This window comes from Atractosteus spatula, chromosome 16 (genome assembly GCF_055471065.1).
Source record: "Atractosteus spatula isolate fAtrSpa1 chromosome 16, fAtrSpa1.hap1, whole genome shotgun sequence".
Taxonomy (NCBI): domain Eukaryota; kingdom Metazoa; phylum Chordata; class Actinopteri; order Semionotiformes; family Lepisosteidae; genus Atractosteus; species Atractosteus spatula.
Window position 1 is genome coordinate 14,162,723 of NC_142721.1, and position 24,091 is coordinate 14,186,813.

General features: G+C 44.2%; 1 protein-coding gene across 1 annotated transcript in view; it reads left to right on the top strand.

Annotated features, from left to right (window-relative positions):
- kcna4 (potassium voltage-gated channel, shaker-related subfamily, member 4) overlaps window positions 1–18,773 on the top strand; it is a 42,803-nt gene extending 24,030 nt beyond the window's left edge. The window contains exon 3 of the mRNA XM_088935058.1: window positions 14,454–18,773. The gene's annotated coding sequence lies outside the window, so the exon portion shown is untranslated. The remainder of the gene's footprint in view (window positions 1–14,453) is intronic.
- The last annotated feature ends 5,318 nt before the right edge of the window (window positions 18,774–24,091 follow it).

The following is a 24,091-nucleotide window of genomic DNA, read 5'->3' on the forward strand; positions in this document are numbered from 1 at the left end:
TGAGTGCCGGGAGGATTGCTGTGTTTTTTTTTGCTGATATCTTGGAGCAAACGTGGCCGTTATCGCCACTGTAAAGTATCTCTTTGCCTTTGTGTTGGCAGTTTCCATATATCACAGCATAGCGTTGCACAACGTCAGATTGCTATGCTGGCAAAAGAAAGATCACAACAGATGCCGACCCTAGATGTTGGTGCCTAACGATACTGTATCCGAGGATCCGTGTTATTCCGTCTCCGAGTGAGAGCGCAGAGCCCATAAGCCCTGTCTAGGGAAGGCCGCAGCGCACGCTGCCTCGTGCCCGAGCTCGCACAGCTCCCCCGGGGAGAGCAGGTATCCAGACAACCAGCCAGGGCACTCCTGCTGTTCTCCCTCTCACTGTTCAGCAGCGGTGTTGCAGCACAGAACACTAATGAGGCCTAATGAGTTTAACCTCCGCTATAATCTTCGGCGCGCGCGACACAGAAGGCGCATAGAAGTCATACTTCCCTTCACTTCCCTCTCAGGCAGGCTGAGGGCCCCTTCAGGCACATCCCGATCCGAATCCGGTCATTCCTGCGGCCGTGTGACTAAATGGCTTGCCACTGACAGTATGTAAAGCCAGCATTCTAACTGATGATGATGATAATAATAAGAAGAACCCCCTGGGCTTTCTAATGACCACAGAGAATCAGGACCTTGGGTTTACATCTCATGCGAAGGACGGCACCTTTTTACAGTATAGTGTCCCCGTCACTATATGATATGAAAAGATTTGCATTCAGTTTTTTAATAAGGAATCTTACATGCAAAAGGCACAGCCAGAAAAAAAACCCTGGTTGTTTTCCAATGTTTACACACTGCTCTTGATTATTATTAGAAGATCTTATTCCTCTGCTTCAAATGCAGCGTTACAGAATGGTAATTTCTTTCTATTTATTTATTCGGTTCTGCTGAGCTGAACTCATAGCCAATCTGAGAGCTGAGTGCCTGGCCTGGAACCTCAGGAGGGCGGAATGCAGACTGTAAGTCATGCACAGCATTCCTTGTTGGAATTTTTATTCATTTTTTAACATTTTATTCGTCCTTCTCTCGAGCAGACCTTGGATCGTGGCTAACCAAAGCTTGAATCCTGCCTTTCTGGCAGCAGTATGACAAAAGGCTTTCCTTGAAGATTAAAATCAAAGAGATAAAATGTATTTGCCCTTGAAGAGAGCCTACTGGCTCACATCTATAGCATTCTGTTTTTTTTATAATTTCCCAGAATTCATCATTCCCAGAGTGATAACGAGATGACATTACAAAAACACATGACATAATGACATCACGATAACAGGTACGGTGCATTATAATAGGGTTCCCTACATAAGAAAGTCCAAATACACTTCAGCAGAAGAAGCAAAGGGTTTCAATTTCAGCACCATGCCTGGGTAGCTTGTTCCATGCTCCTACCACCCTTTGGGTAAAGAACTACCATCTGTTCGTGATGCATTTTCACTTTCTGAAGAAGTCTGCTGGGTTGAGTTTGTCAGGGCCTTTGAATTTTGAATTGAGGAATCCTCAGAGGTACAATGAACTATGTCCTCAGGTCAGCTGCAACATGTTGAACGTGTTTATTAGGGTTTTTGTGTGCATTGAAGGCGTATGTTTCTAAACCTGAGCTGTCTTAAAGCCCTCGGGGATCAGAGTGGTTTGCATTTTTGTCAGTCGGGACTAGTTCTGCCCAGCCTGGCAGCTGGACACCAGCCTCATCCTAGAGCCTCCAACCGGCAACCACAGAGCTGAATGAGTAGGACACATCTCACGGTCTGGAGAATATTGTCCTCTGGCTGAATAGACTTGACTGTATTTGTAATCTACTTACATTTTAAAATATATTTTCATACATCAGCATGCACTGCAGAAAACATGTGCACCACATATTTTCTTCTGATAATTGCATGCTTTCCTGTTTATCATTTTCTATTTCAAGGATATATTTGCACATCCAAAGTGGGCAATAATACAGTCTATTGTAGAAAGGTGCAGCGCAGGGTTTGTTTTCAAATGCAGCTTCTTTTGTGGCTTCTTAAAGTCAGCAGGACTGCAGTGAGGGACAAAGAATGGGCAGCTGATCTCCACCACCGAGAGGAGGCTACAGTGTGATAATCCATTCAGTAAAACTGTGCTGAAAACGCAGCTTAACCATACAAAAGAGCTGTGAAAGCAATTAACACTGAATCCCACTCTGCCACTCACTAAGATTTAAAGAGAGATCACTGTAATAGCTTATTTATTATTTATTCTATTTATTTATAGCTAATGTACAGTATATAGCTTATAACTTTGTTGACATTATTACATTATTTATTTATCTGCCCTTTACACAGTGTGGAAGAAAATGAGTTTGATTCCCGTTCGTCTGTGGATATGGACAGGAAAGGATACTACATTTCTGAAAAGTTAAACTGAGTTGGGGTCAGAACCTAAACAGCAGCTCTACAGTATATAAAGAGGCAATATTCCTCTTTATTTCCCTGGATATTAGATTTGATCCGAAGGATTCAGTAAACTATTCACTATACAGTAGCTCTTTACTTTCTCAGTAGTAAATACCTGTAGTCCCTTTCTGCTGAATTTATTCACAGGGACAAATATTCTCAGGCTCCTCATGTAAATAGCCACATTCTAGTGTAAGTGCGGTGCCAGTTTCATTTTGCAATTCTGATTACAGTATGAAACAATTTGTTCCCGTTTCACCCAAAAAAAAATCTCGCCCCCTCGTTTAATATTGTAAACATTGTAGGTGAAAACATAAACAATTTTCTGATGAATATTTTCCATTTAAGTTCTGTTTGCTTTTTAAGTCATGCAGTATTTTTCCAGAATATTACGAAACCCGGCAAATCGGTTCTTATGAAATAATGAGTAAGAGTCCCTGTGCAGGTTGCTAACAGTTTTCTCTATGTGGCCTTTAAACTTGTTTTTACAACCCCATCCCATCATAAGTGCCTCAGCTGCCTCTTAGGGCCAGCTACAGCCATGGCATTGACCGTTATTCGTCTGAATCGGCCATGTGTGTTTCCGGTATTACCCTGCTTGGGCCTTATAAAGATGTAATAGAGCTGATGTACAGGGGAACATCTTAACTCATGTGTTTGGGGGTAAATGTTAATGTTGCTGTAGCAACCGGAGGCTGTGATCTAGAAAATTGTACAGAGAATGTGTGTATTTTTTTTAAACTCTTTATTCCCTGGGTAGATTTGAGATAAGGCCACTCTGCAAGACATCAGAAGCTGGGAAAATGCTTGTCAGGGTCATTTCAAGTTTGATGTTTCCAAAGACTCCAAATAATAGAATAAATGAATACATCAAAAAGGGGTTTTCTCTGGTTGGCTCATACTTGACAAAGCCAGCAGCCACATCACCCTGCAGCTCACAGCTGGGAGCCCACTGGAGCTCAGCGGGTGTGAGCCTGGTCAGTACCTGGATGGGAGACTCCTGGGAAAGCTGAGGCTGCTGCTGGAAGAGGTGTTAGTGGGGCCAGTAGGGGGCGCTCACCCTGTGGTCTGTGTGGGTCCTAATGTCCCAGTAGTGATGGGGACACTATACTGTAAAAAGTTGCCGTTAAACTGAGGTCCTGACTCTCTGTGGTGATTAAAAAGCCCAGCGTGTTTTTTGAAAAGAGTAGGGGTGTAACCCTGACACATGACCTGTAAAGCGCTTTGAGTGGAGGGTCCAGAAAAGTGCTATATAAGTGTAAGCAATTTTAATTATTATTATGTACCTATGAGATCCTGAAGGGGTTTTTACTGTGGACTTTCCATGATTCTCCACTGGTAAATATTTTCTACCAGGACCCAGTGCACAACAGAGCTCTTGCTAAGAATCCCTTTCAAGAGGTTTTTACATGAATATACATATGTCTTACCTATCACATGACAGTTCCTCACAAGTATGCACCCTATGATTTCAGGCTGGATAATTGATGGTCTTCAGGTTAGCAGTGCATAGGCATCGCTTGACAGAAATGATAAAATACAGTATATTGTTTACTTTTCTTTGATTTTATATGTGGCAATAGCAGGGATGTGTATAGCTAAATCTTTAGTAGCATGACTGGGTTGATAAGTAAAAAAAGGTTTTGTCCTTACACTTATGTCGGCTGACAGGTGATTAAATATCTCTTACGCATCTCATCTTAAAGTCTGTTGTTGCTCCCATTGTCAGCTGAAAAAACGTTCTTGGGAAATGCTTAGTAATTGTTATTAATTCAGCTTCACAAGGAATGAGGTGCAGCTGGATATCGCAGGAAAGAATGGTGTTTGGAGTTTGGGAAAACTTGGCTTATCCAGCCTGGCTGAGGGCCAACCTCCCGGCCACAGGATGGGGAGGCAGGACTTCCAGTCCCAGGGAGAAGGATGATCCAGGGGGAGCTGCAGGAATGGAGAGGGAGTTGAGGAGGGATGCAAAATGAGTGAGGAAGAGGGGAGAGTTACGTGTGGTACGTGTGGGAATCTGAGGCATTGCATCAGGATTAGTTGATGTCTGTGTTCTTATCACAGCTGAGCTTCATTAGTTCGGTTGCCCTCATACCTCCCAAACCTTCGTTGGAACTCCATTTAGTTTGAGTTAGAGGAAACCAGGCTCGCCGTGTACAGATCTTTAATTCGCACTGATCAGAATTGTCAAAAACCTGATCGCAGCAGCTTAAGACGGACGCACGAGGGCAGCCAACATGAAGTGCTGGGGTAGCTAATCAATCACATCCCCAGTCAAAGCCAATCGAGTCCTTGTCGGGTGTTCCGTGTCACTAACGTCATGTGTTTAGACGTGTCGGAATTAACGGTTCACTTAGTAAAACAGAACGGCTACACATTTAGTAGAAGATGGGAAAACACATTGTGTTTCATAGAACCTTCATCGAGAAAGAAAGTAATTGAGGAATGACAGCAGAGCAGTGCAGCATGCCTGAGGCTTTTGCACGACAGATTTGCACGTTGAAGTGTCAAAGACAGTGATAAAGTAGAGGGAATTTACTCAGAAGGCAATATGCTGCTTCTGTTAAACATGTGCACGGTGGCACAGAAAACAAACCAGTACTGTGAAGATCTCTGCTGGAAGAACACTACCAGCCTGCCAGTGAGTTCTCTGTCTGTGGAGGCGGGTGTTTAAGTAGCATTCAAGTGGGGAAGAGTTTGCCAACCTGTGGGCATGCACAAAAGGACGTTTCTGCATCCCACAGCACGCCTGACGCCGGGGCCAGAGTTCACAAGTGATTTTTTATTTGTGTTCTTTCCACCTTTTACATGGCACAACAAATGCATTTTAAATTTGAAATGTATCTGTTCTGAATTGCCATGGCAGACAAGAACCGTGCCCGCTTCAAGAAGTGTTGTGTGAATGGAAACCACCCCGAATGCTGCAGAGGTTTGGGCTAGAGCTGTTTGTTTGGTATGTTTTTTGTTACTTTAAGAAGGGTCTGAACGGTCTTAACCTGCAATATACTGAAGGGGAACTGCAGTCCCAGTTTCTCAGACTGGTCATTAAATCTTGGTAACAACTTTAATTCATTGATGGCACTGAAAAATTTTACACATTTTAAGCTCAAAATCGTAAACCTTTTGCGAAAGTAATGTATGGTCACCGTTGTTGTCGCTATCCGCTGGTCTCGCTACGGGCGATACAAGAGTTTACGAGAATCATGACGTGAGACGGCCCTTCCCGCTCAGTAGTCACTGTAATGACTGATGTCATGTGATGTGATGGGCGAGTGAATAAGTACAGGCTGTACAGCAGACATTTCACCGCAGAAATGTTCCAATGTGGTCGGCATGCAGAGTTAAGTAAGTTGTATTTGTCGACAAAGCCGTCTCAAAATCGAGAGCGATATTTCTATTGGATTGAAAGAGAGGTGTTCACAAGCCTGCATGTTTACAGTGCGATTGGGCCACAGCACTTCACCGGACGTTGTGTTGCCATGTTCTGAATCACAGAACATGACACTGTTCATACCTGAAAGTTTAATCTATTTTGCGATGTAAACTGGAGGTTTTTACATGTCATGTCATTTATCAAACCGCTTTATACCATACAGTGTCGACAAGCAATGAACACAAGGCAGGGTACACCCTGGACAGGACGCCAGTCCATCGCAGGGCAAGTGCAAGCCAATCATACATGGGGGACAATTTGGAGGCCACGGTAAAGGCTGAGGGGGGAAATTCCGGCCCGGATGCCGGAATAACGCCCTAAGCTAATCGAGAAATGCCCGGGGATCTTTAATGACCACTGAGAGTCATGACCTCGGTTTAACGTCTCACCCGAAAGACATTTGGGTGTTACTGTGTAAATCTGACTTCCATTGTGGTTTGAAGTGCGCTCATCAATGCTGATTCTTTCTAACCTCAAAATCTAAAAATAGCTTTGCAGTTCCCCTTTAACAGTTTGGTTTTTACAACCTGGAAAATAGGGGGCACACTGAGCTGGGATTAGGCTCAGAACCCTTAAGTGTTCATGGGTGTCTAGATACTGCTAAGAACCAGGGATTAGACTGAAGAGGAATGAGCAATATTTTTCTCTCCCCTGAACTCTATGCAGATTATTATACCAGTGTACCAAAATGTGCCCAGATTGACTTTTATTTATAGCAGGCAAGAATTAGGTACATCCGTCCTGGCACTGAGACTGATGTTCTTCTTGTTTGAAATGGGCTTCACTGCATAAAAGAGTCCAACCCCCCAAGGTTGCTATGTGCTGTGTCTGTAAATATACTCCATGCTCTGGTTCAGGAGTATCCCTGTGACAACAGTGTGTGTGTTGAAGTGTTTTTTTTTTCCTTTTTCCAGTGAATCAGATACTGTTCATTCAATGTGACTTTACGTCGCTGTGCAGTTTGATTTAAAGTGCGCCATGCTGGTGATTATGCAATTGGTAAACCCTTTTGTCACTTCAGATCAAAACTACAATATAGCCTGCCTGTGGTCTATCTCAAATGTCATGGCTGATTTATGGTGGCTGATGTCTTTGTCATAGGAACTAACGACGCCCTCTAACATCGATAAATAAAATCCGTTACCGGAAAAAAAACAACGCAGATAAGACAAATGGCCTGAACAACAATGCTAAATTAAAAACCATATATTTACTTTACTACAGTTTAATTGCCCTGTTCTTGTATTGAACTCATATAAACATATATATATATTTGTGTGACAGCACATATGGCACAGGCTATAAATAGCAGAGTGATGTCATCTGCTGCCTGACCCAGAAGGGAGACCTCTGTATTTATAGTCCTCGAGTATTGTGAGGCTTGACAATTCTCATTTGTCCAGCCCCTGGTGATGCACTGAAGCATGAACAAGTTTTTCATCTGCATAATGTTTGCTAATGTTTTGAAAAGCACGGCCCTTTTTCATTTCATTTACTTCTCCTCAATCACTGTTAAGCTTTTTACGTGAGATTTATGGATTAAATTAACTTCAAAAGCCATTAATTATTCTTTACAGTAATATCCAGAGGCGGATAAATCAGAGGGCGGTATGGAGGCGCAGTGGTGAGCATTGCTGCCTCGCAGTGCTGGGGCCCTCGGTTTGATTCCTGGGGTGCTGTCTGTGTGGAGTTTGCATGTTCTCATGTTTGCGTGGGTTTCCTCCGGGTGCTCCGGTTTCCTCCCACAGTCCAAAGACATGCTGGTAGGTTGAGTGGTTTCTGGGAAAACTGGCCCTGGTGTGAGTGTGTGCGCGTCTGTTTGTCTGTCCGTCCTGCAGTAGACTGGTGTACTGGTGTACCCCTCTTTGTGCCTCTTGCTTGCCAGGATAGGCTCTAGCCTTTGTGACCCGGTACTGGATAAAGCAGTTGGAAAATGGATGGATGGATGTCTTATAAAACAGATTGTTTTTTGGGGTTTAAGGAACTGTTTTGTGGAAATGGCAGTCTGCCTTCCCTGATGAAAGTGGAATTCATGCAATAATCAGGCAGTGTTTCTGTGTTTCTGTCACACATGTACACGACTTTGCCATAGTTACTGTACTGCGCCACAGCACATCACCCAGAAAATATTTGCGAGGACTGTTGCGAAACATGAAGCCGATGAGTGAAAATATCTTTTCCTCAAACTTGCCTTGACAAAACAAGAATGACAGCTCTCTGCTGGGGTGCCGTGTTATGAGCATATTTTCATTGAAGAGCTCGTAGCCCAGGTTGGTTCTGCTATCACACTCACCAACTAATTGATTTTTTTTTTTTGTAGCCTCTGGTCTTGTCTTGTCTGAGGCTCCCAGCATGCTCTGGGACTGCAGTGTTGTTCTCTACAGCTGGGCTTCACCGCTTCGGCCTATAAACTCCAGACCGATTTTCATGGACTGTTGCTGGAATGTAAGAAAACAACAAAGCACACATAAGAGATTCTCAGTGCAAGAACAAAGCCCCCCCCCCCTTCGATAAATTCTGGAACGTGTATGAACGTGAGAGGAGTGCTGTGGAAAATCCGAGGGGCAGGAGACAGCCAGGTGCAGATTCAGCCGTTATAGAGCTCAATGCACACAGCAGCCCAGCGCCAGGACTGACCTGCAGGACAGACACACTGCTCAAGTTTCTGACCCTTTTGGTACAGTTTAGCGTCATGTAGCACATGACAGGTGGGTTTGTTCAGACTCTGGTTTTGGTCCCGTTCTTTGAAGTGGATCACTCTTTCTCTTGGCAAACCCGTTAGGAATGAGTCATTTTACTGTTGTTTTTTTTACCCAGTTCTTATCGTGCTTTAACAGCCCTTGCAGAGGTTTAGTGACAGACACAGAGCTGCGTAGCTAGGTGAATATATCCTTGTGATTATTTTATCCATCCCACAGTGTGATGAAGTACTCACACTACAGCCCTGAATATGTGCCGAGACGTGAGTCCCAGTTCAGTGAGGCCGTGAAAAAGTGCAAGAGCAAGGCAGGTGATGGGAGCAGTGCTGTCATCAAAGACAGATTAGCGACGTGAGCAAGTTGTGCAGGCTGATGGGAACGCTCCCCTCCCCTTTCCCAAGCCTTGTAAGAGCTCTGTGGTGCTCTGGGGGCTGGTGCTGCGCTGGGAGTGATTGGCAAAATAAACCCTTTATCTTTTCCAGCTGCTCTTCCCTCTTCCCGCTAGTTAGGCTTAAAATTCCTTGTCGGAGTCTGGTGCTTTCCTGCGTGCAGCTGCCTGCACGATTCCATCATGGTTTTCCATCTGAAGGAGCCCGAATGCCGGCTTTCTGATAAGGAAAGCTTTCTGGCTGAAGACTGAAGGCGGGTTTCACATCCCTTGTCCGCATCCGGGCTGCGCAGGACGAGGAGACACAGGGCAGGACCGAGGAGGAGCTGGTGCTGGGGCGATCTCGTGTCCTAGCGGATCCAGGGAAAGAAAGGAATAAAGATCTCACTGCTGTCAAAGAGCAAAGAGCCCAGAAAAAGGACATTTATGCTGCTTGGCAATGTGAACAATTCAGTTGTGCTGAGAAAAAAAAGTACTGTACTGCTACGAAGGGCTCTGTTAGTTGTGTATCAAAGGCAGTGACGGGGAATTAATAGCTTTAGGGTTACAGATGTGTCACGTTTCATATTTCAGGAATGCTCTCAGTTTAAATATTGCCGTTTGTCTGCTAATAAGTTCCAATTAAAATGTGAGCTATGAGTCCATAGCAGTGGAATCTCATAAAAATAGTTAACGACTTGTTTGCTATAGATGGTCACGCTAACATTTGCTCTTTGAACATTTCTTATAGTTTTTCATCTCTTATTTAATTTTCACACATTGCACGTGTTGTAAAACGGCACTGAGCAGTGCTCTCTTGTTCCCTCTATGGCCTAGGAATTCAACTGGTGCTAGAGAACCAGCACTGCAGATGCAGCTTATTAAAACTTTATGGGAAACCCACAATGCACAGGAGAAACACAGGTTACAGTCTGTATCTCACCCCAACTCCTGAGAGTGACTTCTGTTGGTTTAGAGTATTATATGCTTTCCCCGTGTTTGGTAATGTGGAGCTTTGTACTGCGTGTATTCACTGACTATGGCCTTGGGTGACCTGCCTCCATGTCATTTCAATGAATACCTCAAGAATCAGGAGAAACACCAGCTGTGATGCCTCCAGAAGCTCTTCTGCATTCACTGTGAAGACCACTGCATGTCGGCTGGTGTTATTGCTGATGTCACTGACATTGAGGCAGCAGTTCTCTTCTTGTCTAGACATCGTGTGTGGATGACCGACTCATGATTCCCCAAAAAAGACATGGTGTGTGGATGCCTGATGCTTGACTCCCCAAACCAGACATGGTGTGTGGATGCCTGATCCTTGACTCACCAAACCAGACATGGTGTGTGGATGCCTGATTCTCAATGCCCCAGACGAGACATTATGTGTGGATTCCTGATTCTTGCTTACCCATGCAAAGCAAGCATTATGTGTGGGTGCCCAATCCGTTCCCCAAACAAGTGCTAGAAACAGATATTGACGTGGGCATCATGAGATGGACTGGGGTGGCTCTCAGTGACCTCACTTGCTCTGCTGTCTTTATCACCAGAGACCCTGCTTCAGGGAGAAGTACTTTGCCCTGGAAGCTCAGAAGAGAGCAATATAGACTTTCTTTAAAGGACTACTTAGGGGTGGGGATAAATGTGACCCTCTTGTTTTTTGGAATCCACTTAAATGTGTATGACAGATATGACTATTTGTCAGCTCTGTGCATTGCTGTAATGTGATTGCAGTATAAGATTATTGGAATCTTTTAAGTGAGACACATTATCCAATTTGTACTTCATTCTTCTACAGTACAGTATATGATCTTGTTGGGTCCTATTTCTTTGAGGGCAGGGGTGAATACATTTGGAGGTGACTGTATTATTCAGTGGTTACAATGAAAAACCAATTTCAGCATAGAATTATAGCTTCAATAAAGTACAAGACAGACCCATGTCACTAATGCACCATAGCTACAGTGGAATATAGTTATTCAATTACTGCTTTGTGAAGTTTATAGTCAAATCCTGTCTATATCTTTAAATGAGATGGTGAGAAAATTGAAAAGAGACTTTGGTTTATGTCTGTGGTGTGACAGCTATGTTTATCACAAAAGCGAAACAAAAGTATTAGAAGTAAAAAAAGACATCAAAACACCCATTTACAGAAAAGACAATGGCTGTGCGTGGGAAGTTAAAAATAGTCTATCCAGAAATATAAAATGGGAAAGAGAAACAAGGCAATCTGCAGTTCTCAGAAATCTCGGCTGCACTGTAATTTTATAATAATCATAATATTTTATATGATTAAATGTTTTAGATTTTATTATCTTTATAAATTATTAAATGAGGACTTTCTATGTGTATGGAAACTAACAGGAACATTTTAAAAACGAAGCAGATATGTGTCCTTGACATTCACTGTGGAGCTTTGGTAAGATCCAGATTTATTTCCTTAACCAACGGGACCTTTTGCCAACAATTGGCACTATTGCACATGGTTGGCCGGCTCCATTCAAATGCAAAGAATAGTGGGATCCTGGCAAAATCACATGCGATGGTAATCAAAACAGTAGTGACAGTGGGTAAGGAGTCACAGCCCCGCATCCTCCCTGCCTTTCTGCTCTCTCTTGCATTGCAACTTCCCTAGAAAGCCACCAGCGTAAGAAATGGCCCGACATCAAAGTTTTTTTCCTGCAGGGAAACTCCCTGTTGCTCTTGTCTGATATGCTAACGTTTGCCCAGCCTTTGGGACACTTGCAATTTAAGAAAAAAAGGCTGGCATCAAGCCAGCAGCCATATCACTCTGCAACACACAACTGGCAGCCCCACTGAAGCTCAGCAACTATGAGCCTGGTCAGTACCTGGATGGGAGGCCTTCTGAGAAAAACTCAGGTTGCTGCTGGAAGAGGTGTTAGTGGGGCCAGCAGGGGGCGCTCACCCTGCGGTCCATGTGGGTCCTAATGCCCCAGTGTAGTGACGGGGACACTATACTGTAAACAGGCGCCGTCCTTCGGATGAGACGTAAAACCGAGGTCCTGACTCTCTGTGGTCATTAAAAATCCCAGGGTGTTTCTCGAAAAGAGTAGGGGTGTAATCCCAGTGTCCTGGCCGAATTTCCCATTGGCCCTTACCAATCATGGCCTCTTAATAATCCCCATCTCTGAACTGGCTTCATCACTCTGCTCTCCTCCCCACTGAGAGCTGGTGTGTGGGGAGAGTACTGGTGCACTATGGCTGCCATTGCATCACCAGGTGGGGCTGCACATTGGTGGTGGTGGAGGGGATCCCCATTAACTGTAAAGCGCTATGTAAGTGTAAGCAATTATTAATTATTATTATCAATAATTCAGCACTGCTTCAAAGGAAGGAGTTCGGCCTTCTGCATGCAGCAGGCTCTGAGAGCACAGGGCTGGCTGCACAGCCTCTCCACCCACAGCAGACAGACAGGGCTGGAGACAGCCAGAGCTGGGGAATGATTTAACTTGCCACTTCACTTCAGTGTAGGAATCCCAGCGGGCTTGCATCTGTGCCACAGCAGCTGGGCCTGTTGCCTTGGTTTAGTTTAAAGACAAGAAAGACTTATCTGTGTTTCCCGTTCCTCTTGTTTTTCGTGGCTTTGGGCTTTGGATGGCGTTTCTGTTGGACTTTAGTCGCCTTTGCTCTAAACCAAATGTGGACAAACGTGATCGTACACAGGAGTCCATAGTGATATAACCTGTCGATCTATACGGATGATTCTGGCATTTTTCATTTTAATCATCCTCCGGTTGTTAAGAAAATCTATGGTCGAAGGTAAAGAGATGTTTCTTTCAATGTTTTTGTTGTATTTCACTGGTTCAGGGGAAAGATGCCTGAAGCTTGTCAGTGCTCACCTCGTACCTATTCCCTTCCTTTTATTGCCTCAGAAGGGAAATTTGCTATGCAGGCAGGTAAGAGACATAGAATAACACAATACATAATACATTTAACACAACACCAACCCATTAGCAGATAAGAGACACGAAGGATGAGAAAGAAAACAAAATAAATATATAAATAAAATATACATTCATTTCTCCCCATTAAGCAAGTGAATAGCTGTAGGAATAAAAGATGTTTAAATCGACACCCAGATGGGAGGAACTCAGATTCACTGTGCAAGGGGTGGTCATGACAGTGCTTATACTGGCTTTCTGCGCTGTTTGCTTGACATAGATGTCTGAAAGCTGTAGCTGTTGTGCACCAATAATTTTGCTGGCTACCTTCGTTGCCCTGCTCCGTCTGATTTTATTGAGTGTATTAAGGTTACCAAACCAGGCTGCTGCAAAGAATGTTTGGACACATTCAATGAAAGTTCCAGAGAATAAAGTCATTGTTTGTAGCACACACATTAAAAGAGCGCAGTTTACTCAGGAAGAACAATCACTCTTGGCTCTTCTTACATAGGGCATCCGTGCTTTCCTGTAAGGTTCACTTACTGATGAACAGTAGTGCCAAGTACGACTACCCCTGCTCCTGCTACATCCCCAAAATGGAAAGGAAGATAAACAATACAAATAGTTCTGTGAGAAAGGACACAACACAACACGCCTAGCTAGCAGATGGCATAGTGGCGCACTGGTTAGCATTGGTGCCTTGCAGTCTTGGGGCCCTGGGTTCATTCTGAACCTGGGGTGCTGTCTGTGTGGGGTATCGCGCAGTGTACTTGGTGCGTGCTGGGACAGGCTCTGGCACCTGTGACCCCGTACTGGACAAAGCGGTTTGAAAACAGATGAATGTTCCTAGCCTGTTAAAGGTGCCTACAATCTCTCCCTCATACACAATGGGACAGAAAAGGGCGGGCAGTCAGGTATTGCAGCCCAGAGCACAAGTGATTACAGCTCTCCTGTGTGCAGTCATAGCCATTCCTGAATGCTCTTACATGGACAAAACACATCAGGGAAACTTGTTCAGTCCTCATCCCCCTGGCTTAGCCGAGCACTCTGTCTCTCCATGACTGCTAACGGTAGTCCAGTGGTAATCCCTGTTCTTCAGTGAACTGTCAACAAGCACAGCCCTTGTATTTGTAAAAGAAAGATGTGTTTTAAAAACTGCACGCCACTAATTTTAAAGTCTTTTCCTGAAATGTTACAAATGGAGGTCTGCCATGTTTGTTTCACACGAGGGAGTGCGAGTTTACCTGTATACAGTGAATTATTTGTAACGGCAATGTCTGTGGCCATCAATGAGGTGCTGTGCTTTATTATATTTATACAGATATGTACACGAACCTGTAATATCAGAACTAAGGTCTTGAAAGGCTTTATTCTTATTGTTTTTCTTGTTTTCTACATTTTCTTACATTCTCAATATTTTCTGTTCCTTTAAGAGTACAATTACGACACCAGAAAAAGCGAGTGCTGGCTGGAAAAGTGATATATCAGGGTAAAGGCATCAACATCTTTTTTTTCCTTTTGGCTCTCAAGCTCACTGAACTTTGTTGAGAAGAAAATATTAACGTGGTCTCCCCGCTGTCTTCTTCTTCCCTACAGTACTGTTAAACTTCGGTCCAAAACCAGCTTCCTTGCAAACGAGAGCCCGGACAACGAAGTTAGATGCTACAAAGAAGGAAGCGTGTGAAGATCTGACCCAGTCGAATGCCTTAATGAAAATATACAGCAGTTTTACTTTCAAGGGTAACAATGCTAGGTTTATCAAGGGTATTTTCTGTTTGTTTGTGTTGTTTTTCTTAAGTGTGAAACAATTCTTTTCTTTGTTTGAAATGGTTGTTAATATTATTTAAATATCACTGACAGACATTCTGGTTGCAGTTCTTTTACAAATCTGCTCTGATGGTGTAATAGAATAACCAAGCAAATCATTCAATGGTTGCGTTCAGTCTTCTCTATGTGGCTAGCAGTTTTATTTTCCGTGTTGTTGATATTGTTTTATTTTTAAATCAAACACCACTGGCACAAGTGGAGCTGCTGAACATGTAATATATATATATATTATTTTCCTTTAAAAAAAATGCATTTACAGCTGCATTCCTACAGCTCTTTAATCACAATTGCCTACTGCACTTATATCAAAACTTTTGTTTGCCTCCTGTTCCATTTCTGATGCTCCAGGGGGAAGTGGATGTCCTTTCATCATCTTGTTTTGTGTTCTGTGGAGTCCAGTTTGTGTTTCTCCTCTTATCCAATTATCTTCCACAATAACTGATTATTCCGTACAAAAAAGAAAGCTTCTGAGAAAGCTCTCGAATGCCGATGCGTGTGTGGGAAGCAAGTCTGTATTGCACAGAGCAGGAAAATAACTCAGATCTGAAAGAAAGGAAGTGAAGTGGGGAAATAAATTAGTGTTACACCAGCCAAAGATCCTGCTTCCCTCCAGTGGGTAGTTCAGCAACGCAGTAAAGGGAATGCCATGTTTTCTGCCGGGACATGGGCTCTTTCTAGCTAATATAGCTCTGCTGTGAAAACAGACATAGTCCATGAAGTAAACTCTGTCCTGTGCTTGTTACATGCTGAATTGGCGGCCCTGCACAGGTTGGTAAATAAGGGGAAGAGACCAGAAGCCGCCAGAGGACTTCACAAGCTGTCCCGGCAGGAATGATTTGTTGTCACCGATAAATGGTTCTGCTTTGTGCAACATTAATTAGCTTCCCCCTGGTAAACTGCAGGAAGCCCTTTCTGAATATCCAGACTTCATGCTAACAAGAAGCACCACCCATGCTATTGTGAGCAGGAAGGACAGCAGAGAGGGAATCGCCGGCAACACATGGAAGAGGAATTCTGAGAAACGGGAGAAGGAACTGAAATCTGTGGAGAATACAGGTGAAGGACAGGGCTCATTTCAAGTGTACATATGTCAGAGCTCTATTTTCTATACTTTTTAAATTCTTTTTTTACGTTTTGGAGATGTGGATGAGTGCCGTGTACTTGGACAAATGCGATGCACAGGATTGAAGAGAGGCAGAGGAGGTTTGCGTTTCAACCTTTAATGTCTGAAATGGAAAGGTACACAGCGTGGAGAGGAGCTGGAACAGAAACGGACTCGTTTGCTATGTGTATCACTACACGGGAATCCTTTCTGATTCATGTTTGTGAAAGAACTTGAAGTCAAATATCTCTGAAGATCTGACCTATGATAGGTTTATAACCAGTCAAAATCCTAATCTGTAAAAGACAGTATTATTTACTTTGTCTTTTATGCACGTACACCAAAGTGGTATTCTGGAAGCTATGATGGATGGGTAAAAGTAATATTGAAATATTGACCCAGATTAAATCATAAGTGCAAATTGTAAACAGCTGGTTTCCACTGGGGAGCAGGCCGAGGCCCACCACTCACAGGAAACAAAGCCTGTCACGTCCGAATCCCAATGCTCATTGGATCTGGGCCGCAGGGAGTGCTGTTCAGACAGGGGTAAGCACACACTGTGCTAGGACAGTTGGAACATTAATATTAATAGCTTGAACAATGCGCAACTTCACCAGTAAGGTACCGGTTAATTTGATATCAATAGCCATTCTACTATTCTGCTGTTTAAAACATCACTGGGCATGGATTCCAATTAATAGAAGAACATCTGTAATCCACCTTTGTCTTTTGAAAAACCGTCACCCTTCCTAAGCTCTGGGTGTGGGGTAAATGAAGCCGACACGATCGCTCGGGTCTTGCCTTAGAGTCACATGTTATTCAGATCACCGCGGTACTGAGACTAGGACAAGAGGCAGCCGGTGTGAGATCCACCACAGGCATCTGACTTCCTCCTTCAGTCCGCTGCCCTCAGACCGGTGCGTCGAAGACAGCCTGGCGCCCTCATTGGACTGAGAGTGTCCAATCACCCCAGAAGTGATCCAGTCCGAAGGCGGGAGTGGCAGGAGGAAAGAGACTGGCCTTTGAGTTTGGAGAACTTTGTTTGAGCGTCCTGAGTGGAGTGGACACGTTGATATTGTGATCAAAGCCATTGCATACTGGAAATCATATTTTTTTACCGATTCGTTATTTTTTAAGAAATGTAACTATGGTTTATCAGTAGTGCTTTCGGTTCAAAAGGTATTTTTGTATGTGCAATTTATTGTTCAAGTTCCCCTAAGAGTATGACCTGAGAAGATGATTTCATGTGTATTGCCAGTGTCCGGTCATTCAACTTGTGGCGAGTCCATACATTAGTGATGCCATTTTTTAAATAATATACCAGAAAACAACCCTAAATATGAAGAATGAGGAATGTTTTATTTTTAAATGGTCTGCTACCCCAAACTCTATTCTAACTTTACTGCACCAAGAAGGTGACCACCTGACCCAGTGCTGACTGTTTCTGAATGTGTGGGATGGATTTGTTCAGCACGGAGCGGATACAGATACAGACACTCGTCAGCTTGTTTCTAACTCCTCACGGAAACTTCAGGGGGAGAACTGAGCAGAGCACCCTAACGTGGTCCACTCTTGTCAAATGCATGAATGTGATAGCCCACTTCAGCAGTGTATAGCCACAGACCCGCAGATTTCACTGGTACGTGGGGATGCTCAGACATACTGTACAGGGGAGCAGTATGACCTGGTTTAGTGATCCACCAGTTCAGTTATTTCTGTACAATAGCCACCTCTTGCCAGGTGGCTATGCCTTGATGCGAGACTTTGATAAAGATTTACTGTGGCATACTGCAGTAAAAACATCGTAAATCACATTACAGCACAGTAAAATCAGAGAAAATGCATGCAAAAGTGTGGTCAAGGAAAGTAAATGCATAGTAAAAGGCAAGAAAAGCCTCTGAAAACCTCCAGAAGCCCTGTACAAATTTGCCTTGGCAACCATTCATTGGGAAAGTCTCTTATCATTTCCATTGGGTTTATAATGAAACCTTATTGCTCCGCAGTGCTGTAATGTCTCCTGCAACAGACAGGCATGGTCACTTGGTTCAGGGTCATCTGAAACTTGCAGTAATGAAGTTCTCTTAGACAACATAGGCTGAGTGCTGGAACTCTCACACTGTTCCAGAGCAAAAAACCATACTGTAGATGGTGATCATGAAGCACATTTCTGTGCTACGCCCGTCTGTTTAGAGAGTTCTCATCCTGGGACTTGGGCAGAAGGCCAGATGGAGAGACCCTTCCTTATGGGAAAATGTTAGTAATGATTTAGTGTTTCCTTCAACCTTTGATCTCATGCTGTTTTTGTACAGTTATAGTACTTTCTTAAAAAGTATTCTGGTGAATAATAAACAGGAAGATGATGTAAATTTTTGGTATCTCACCCCCCTCCCCCCCTCACAAAAATGATTTAAACAGTACAATGCTAGAAATTCTGAAACAGGGACTGTTCTGGTTCTGTGAGACCGCGGATTATTAATCTAACTCAGCTCTTAATGACCCACTGTAATTCAGCTCGGTATTGGCTGAAATGGACCAATTCCACAATTTCTCCCAGCTTGTGAGGAGCTGCTGCTTTAAAGAGCTCTAGAAATCTGCAGACACACCTCCAGGACCAGGCCACCCCTGTCCTAAAGTACATAGTTTTGTATTGCAAGACTGAATATAATGTACTATTGCTGTTCCTGTTGCCTGACGATTCTTCTGAAGGATTTCTGACCACCTGTGCATTGCATGAAGCTTTTGTTTTTTATAACTGCCTCCTTATTAAAACAAATCTATGTCAATTTTTTATTTATTTGGGTGCTACAAGCAGTTGGTTTTTTTGGGGACCCCCCCTTTTTTCTGTTTTCAGTAAGGCAACCATCGAACTCATGGACTTTCTATATCTGTATCCTAGGGCAGCAATATCGGCAAGGACGAACGATAGGATTATGTGCAATGATGATTCAAAGATCATAAATATATTCAATAAAAAAGAAAAAACAAAATGACCCTAGCAATTGTTTCTTGTGTCTTATTACTGTGTCTTATTGTCTGTACTGTGTGACCGGCTCTTGTTTATTTTAAGGTGGCCGGGACATCCATCAAGTAACGATGCATACTGATAAAGATTGTGCCAAACTAATCAGGGCGAGATGAAAATGCAGCCGTTCAGTGAATTCGGACTGAGTTTCGGAAACGCTTCCCCTCCCGCAATGCACTAGACCTTGGGCGGGCCTTGCCTATTCAACAAGGGGAAAAGGTCAGAGGTCATTTTCAAATGTCCCAGTGCCACTTATTTTCTGTTGTTTCTTTTTTCTGATACACGACACCCAAAGCCATTCATGTTTAAATATTTAAAATGAGTGCTGTGTCGAGTAATTACTAAACTTTGGGACTGATGCCAGCACTTCAGTCAAACTGCAACAATAGGCCAGTTGCTGTGCTCTTATGACTTTACAGATATAGCAAGAATCCTGGAAATGAATAGAGGTTTTTATTTTCCAAGACATGCAATCAGCCTCAGTAAACTCTACTTAACGTTTATTTGGAAAAGGAGACATGCCACAAGTCTGAAAGGTGGAAATAACATGGATCAGGTTTTGATTTTGAAGTAAAGGCTGACAAAGCTTGAGTAGATTCAAAAAATGAGAAGACTAGTTTCTTCCCATTACTTCCTCTTACCGCTAAACCTATGGTTTCGAAAGTTTCCAAACTAAGACCATTTTATATTTCTATCCAAAAACTACAGAAGACATCACAGCCACTAGCAAAAACCTGTGAGAAATCTTCGCTAAGCATGGTTTAGTTAAGGTTAATTTGCTTGGACGGGATGGTGTAGCCTTTTTTAACCCAAAACCAGGACCGCCACATGTCCTTTAATGCAGTTGTGAGATACGGCAGACAGATATGAGAGAGGAGAAAGGCTTTTGAGACGCACAGATGACTGTAATGTCTTTCTGACTGTGGTCTACCGCAGAGGTCAGCACATTAAGGCAGGGCAGACAAAAGCTATTCCTTAGGAAACAAACGCCACAGCAGAACAAGTCACGTATACAAAAAGCCTGATGACTTATTTCTTGCTGCAGCACTGGGACTGTATTTATAGAGCCCTCCTGTCACTTTCTTTCACGGGCTTAGTTTCTAAAATGCTTCGGTCCGCTGTGGAACGCGACTCCAAAGACGTTCTATTATTGAATTAGGAAAAAGGGCTTTTGGGAAAATTTATAAAGATTATCCGGGATCTGAGGGAGACAGCAGAGTACATCTGGTTCTATTATAGCTCGGGTTTACGCCTGTCAGTGTCCCCCAAGAATAGGCTCCGTTCCTCGTGGTGGTAACATAAGACTGATCGCCGAACAATATGCCAACTCTTCTTGCATAGCTGTGGGAAGCTGTTTTTATCACCGGCAGCCCTGCCTGTCCTGCAACACTGTGCCCATCAGCTCAGAGAAATCTGATGCCTGGATGACACTACCACAGCACTTTAGATCGGCGGCACGGCCCTGTCCATATGGAAGATGAGTGACACTGCACCTAGCTTCCCCTTATTTACACTGTATTGAATGTTAGGGTTCTATTTAAAGGGACTATTATTTTGTCATGGTCAGAGTCTCTTGTGCACAGGTGTGTGTGACTGTGTGTTACGCCCACTCTGGACCAAGTTCCCTCATACCTGCTGATGAACAGGTTAAGGCAATGTTAAAATGATATCAGACTTTGTTTAGCATATTGGTTTGGAACTGAGAAATCCCTTCATTTGTGGCAAATAAACTACATCATCAGCCTACCCGATAAAGTAATACATAGATATATTTACTCCTTGTCTGTAGTATATAAATAGAAAATCTGGTTTGGAGATCTGAAGTCAATGTCTGTCATGTTTGCTTTTCCATTCAAATCCACTCTGTTGCTGTCTGCACTAAAACCTTATCTGATCTGCTCCTCAGCCCAGTCTTGCCCAGTGTTTCCTGTGATGAAAAGCATGCGGCTAGGAGTCCCTTCGGGCTGATGAGAAAACGGTTCTGCAGCTCGCTGATGTTGGGCTGGAGGAGGTGGAAACAGGCTTTCGCGGGCCGACACCTCCTTTCGGCGACCGGTTCGAACACGGCCCACCCCGGCGATGAAGATTTCACACACCAGAGCAGTGGCGGGGGTATGGGACCGACAAGACAGTGCGCTATGGAGGAGGAGGTCGCTGCCTTTGTGTGTGAAAGCTGAAACGCGGCTAGCTGGGCGGGTGTGCTTTTTGAACGAGGTCTAAGAGGGGAGTTGGCTGCTGCCTTCCTGGGCAGGATCACGCCAGGCCTTTGCTGTGGTTTCCCTGTATTCACCTGCCTGAGACACCTGTCTTTTTGCTGTGCTCTCCATTTGTGTGTGACTTTCAAAGGCACATTCTGCTTAATGGACCTTTTGTGACGGGGGAGAAATGCTCCAGTGAGTACGACTCAGCGCTATTTAGAAGAGGATTTCATTTGCAATGGCATACATCAAGGAGTGTGGTCTGCAACCAGACAGATATTCCATGGGCAAGCAATCGAATGAATACAGTGAGCACCACATCAATGCAAATAGATGCAGCTCTCTATCACTCTTTCTTGTAGCGTATAGGCATCCCTTGCTGGCAATTTAAAACAATACCAAAGGGCCGAAAGGGAGGCAGGTGAGCTGCTGTTTTCAAAAGGTTCAACTCTTCCCACAGCAGTTCCTCACAGGAAGGTCTATCCTGAAGCGGAGACGTGTGAGTCCTTGCCCCGGCCTTTTCCCAGAATCCTCCACAGCTCCAAGAAGCAGGGCACCCGTAAAAAACATCATCCGCCGCTGGTTTCCATCTGCATTCTCCGCCTGCGGAGCGAACGACTCGGGCTTTGCCCCTCGCATGTCTATAAAAAAGAGGCAGAACGTAATCGGATCCCTGGGCAGGCAGTGGTTGTGGTTATACAGACCCTTTTAGCGGTTGTCAACACGGCCTACGGAGCGTAGCTTCCCACCTTATTTACCCAGTCGCTGGAGGCGATTAAATGTGACCACAGGAGCCACTTCTCTTCCCGCGCCGTGTTTATGTCTCCCCAAAACAGCTGCAGGAAATGTCTGAGCTCTGCGGCACGCGGGTGATTGAGCACGCCCGTGACAGTCGCAACCTTGTGCTCTCCTTTCCGTCAGCTCAGTGACGATTGCCGGCCTGCTGTTTACTGGGAGAAGCCTGTTGCTGTTTAGGATCAACAGGGAGAATGGAGGAGAGCTGCTGACGGAAAGTTATGCTATTGACTTTTTGGGGCAAGGACATCCCAAGGGTGTCGTGCTCTGCCGCGGATGGCCATGCTGTTTGGTTTTTGACAGCTTAACGTGGTGCTCGAGTCTGCCTCTACACTTTGCACCCCTTTACTTTGGAGCCTCCTCCTACATCAATCTGCCGCTGTGGTATTTTAGCAAAACCTTCAAAAATAATAGCGAATCGGTTTCAAGGGTGAATTAGAGTTGGCTTCTTATGATTATAAGCATGACAGCCCCCAAAACACCTCCTCAGGGTTCTAGTTTCTTGACAGAAACCAATTTTTTATCCCTGTGTTTGTAGAAAGCGGAGCTTTTGGGATTTCAGTGGAGCAGCGAGTGGCGGAATTGATGACAAAGAATTTGGGAAAGCAGGAACAGTCTTGATCCGCAAGGGAAGCACTTTAGTGTGATGGGTGCAGGGAAATGTCTTTTTTGTTGTCATGGAGACTGGATTAGCTGTACTGTGCAAAGAGGTCTTATCCAGAGTAATCTGAGTCCGGCTGGGTTAAGGATGGGATATCTTTACGGGGCACGTACAGTTGGTACATCTATGACATTGACAAATAAGAATGTATACACATACCATACTCCTGTCAGTGCAAAACAAACACCTCTCTGTACCAACTGTATTAAATGACTTGAATGCAAAACCCCAATGGAAAATATGAATGCATTTTAGGGTCAGTATTTAATAATGACATTTGTTATCTTGCGGCCTGTATCCTTGTAAAGACTTACTGTGGTATAGCAGAGTAAAGTAGAGAGAATCACAGTGAAATCACAGCAAAAGAATGGCAAAGCATAACATTATGAGGGAAAGGTCAAGACAAGCTTTGGCCAGAGAAAGGAGTTGTAAAGCTGGCACATCAGGTGAAAAAGCCAGGAGTACACCACCTTACAAAAGCCAGATTGTCTTGTGGCCTGTGTGTGCACTCATGGGCTGTAGTATCAGGTAGGCGTGCTTGAACTTCAGTGCCTGTATGCTGTAGGTCAGAATCCCAGTCCCCAGCCCAGGGCACAAGGCTAAGGGCTTGATCATCGTCCCTTCTGGTCCCCTGGCTCTGCAGCGCTGCCAGCGGGTCAGCAGTTTGCTCTTGTAAGAGATGTCTGGCTTCGTCACCCTTCGGCCTGCACTGAGCGTGTGCAAGCGGAGGAAGCTCTGTAAATCTGTAGTCAACAGCAGACCGGTGTGTAGACCTGTTATTCCTTTCCTGCTCACTATGGGCTATTCGGTGAGTCTTCTCATGGGCATACATGCAAGTAACTTTTAACCCACGCACGTCACTGAGTTCTAAACCGCTTCTACACTCTTGTCCATTCACCTTTTTAACCTCTCAGTCGACAATACCTTTCATTCTAAAAAGAACAGCAGCCAAGTAAATTCATTCCAGCCACTAACTGCCTTAGCTCTGGGCAGTGGAAAAGGTGCATTGTACATGAAACATAATTATGAAAGAGAAAGTTGGTCATATTTGAAAACTATAAACTTGTGTAAAAATGTGTAAGATGGGTATTGAAAGAGCAGTACAAAATCTGAAATGTACATAATCTTTACAGAGAGAGGCAGAGTGGTGCTATTCGTCTAAATACGATTTATGCTACCTCCAATGTGCTGAGAGTATTGAAAAAAGCGGTTAAGCGCGGGGTTTTGCAAAGATTTGAAATATGCAGCAGCAGGGGAGGTTTCTTAAGGGGGTTGTGTCCCATTTGCCATCTCTCTCTCATCCTAGCGTTAATCCCGCATCAGCAGGGTCCGCTTGTCGGCACGCCCGTCTCCATTTGGTGGTTTGAACCAAATCTTTGAGCTGACGTTGCCATTAACTGGAATACTCCAACCGGCGCGTTGCTCCGCCTGCCGTTGGAGTGGGGGAGGAGAACAAAGTAATGTAGCCAATTCATAGAGGGGGATTGTTAGGAGGCATGGGAAATTTGGCCAGGACGCCGGGGTTACACCCCTACTCTTTTCGAGAAACACCCTGGGATTTTTAATGACCACAGAGAGTCAGGACCTCGGTTTCCATTTACCATATCTGACTGGAATATTTATTGGGTG